We start from the raw sequence: 1871 nt of genomic DNA on the forward strand, positions 1-1871 counted from the left end.
CTTGAGGGACTGGAAGGCTGCGGCAGCTTCAGGAGTCCACTGGAGGGTCCGTGACTTGCCTTTGAGGAGATTCGTGAGAGGGACTGTGAGGAGGCTATAGTTCTGGATGAAACGTCTGTAGAAATTTGCGAAACCGAGGAATCTCTTTAACTCCTTGATGCTGGTGGGTTCTGGCCAGGAAACGACTGCTGAGACTTTCCCCTAGTCCATGCGGACCCCTTTCCGATCTATGACGTACCCAAGAAACTGAACAGACTGGAGGTGAAATGAGCATTTTTCGGCCTTAAGGTACAGTTGGTGCTCGCGCAGTCTCTGGAGGACCTCCGCAACGTGGAGGCGATGGTCGGCCTCGCTCCGGGAGTAGATCAAAATATCGTCGATATAGACGATGACGAAACGGTGTAGAAACTCCCGGAGCACCTCGTGGATGAAGTTTTGAAATACGGAGGGGGCGTTGACCAGACCATAGGGCATAACGAGATATTCATAGTGGCCAGTTGGGGTCACAAACGCGGTCTTCCACTCGTCTCCCTCACGTATTCTCACGAGGTTGTACGCACTGCGGAGGTCCAGCTTGGTAAATATCCTGGCCGATCGGAGCTGTTCCAGGGCCGCAGGGACGAGAGGAAGTGGGTACCGGAATTTGATGGTGCCTTGGTTGAGGACCCGGTAATCTATGCATGGCCACAGCCCTCCACCCTTCTTGGCCACGAAGAAGAAACTGGATGCTGCGGGTGAGGTAGATGGGCGGATGTATCCCTGGGCCAGAGCTTCTTGCACGTACTCCTCCATAGCCTTAGTCTCCGGAAGCGACAACGGGTAGATCTTGCCCTTGGGCAGTGGGGCATCCGGAACCAGGTCAATGGCGCAGTCCCATGGCCGATGTGGAGGTAGCTGGGAAGCTCTCTTGGGGCAGAACACATCCTGAAAGGACGAGTAGCATTCTGGAATCTGGACGGACTGTTTTTCGACTGGACTTTCGACTGACGTGACGTAGACTGGTAAGGGTTTTCGGACAGGACGTGGAAGTTCTGGGAAACAAGTAGCTGCACACTCGGGCCCCACTTCACGATATTGCCGTTGCCCCAAGAGAGGATGGGATCATGCTTCACCAGCCACGGGCGCCCTAAGATGATGTCCATTGAGGCGCCCTCCAGAACCAGAAACTGAATGGCTTCCTTGTGGAGGACTCCAATTCGCAGGTTGATGCTCTCAGTTTTACGATGTACTCTGGTGCGGCTGGTGTATTTGTTGGTTATAGGCTCAATTTGGTATACTGAGGCTGAGGCTTCGGTTCGGAGTTGGAGCTGGCGACAGAGGGTGCCCGAGATGAAGTTCCCGGCTGACCCGGAGTCGATGAGGGCCGTGACTGTAACAGAGAATGACAGAGAGGACAACTGAACATTTGTAGTTAGGGGATAAAGATTTTCTACTTCGGAGCACAGACCACTCACCAAGGAACGAACAGGACGGATGGGGCAGTTGAAACAGACATGTCCGCTGGCCCCACAGTACAGACATAGACCCCGGGTCAGCCTCCTCTGTCGCTCAGCGGATGACAATTTTCCAGACTCCAGGATCATAGCCTCTGGTTCTGGAGGAGCGGCTGAGTCAGGCGAACGGAGGAGTGCAGTAGCTGCGGTGTCAGCATTGTGATGATAAGACTGTATTCGGTCTGAACAACGAAGTGACTGATGAATGAATTTTTCTAGCCCCATGGAATCGTCGAGTGCTGCCAACTGAAGTCTTAACTTCGGTTCCAAGCCGAGCCGGTATGTCGTTAAGAGCGATCTCTCATTCCATCCGCTGGCAGCTGCTAAGGTACGGAAACGTAAAGCATATTCCTGAGTTGTCATACTCCCTTGACGTAA

At 53.5% G+C, this 1871-nt stretch overlaps 1 protein-coding gene across 1 annotated transcript in view; it reads left to right on the forward strand.

The window, feature by feature from the left end:
* The window catches only part of ighd (immunoglobulin heavy constant delta), a 157922-nt gene that overhangs the window by 21622 nt on the left and 134429 nt on the right, over nucleotides 1-1871 (forward strand). The window lies entirely within an intron of this gene.

Source organism: Garra rufa, chromosome 1 (assembly GCF_049309525.1).
Source record: "Garra rufa chromosome 1, GarRuf1.0, whole genome shotgun sequence".
NCBI classification, from domain to species: domain Eukaryota; kingdom Metazoa; phylum Chordata; class Actinopteri; order Cypriniformes; family Cyprinidae; genus Garra; species Garra rufa.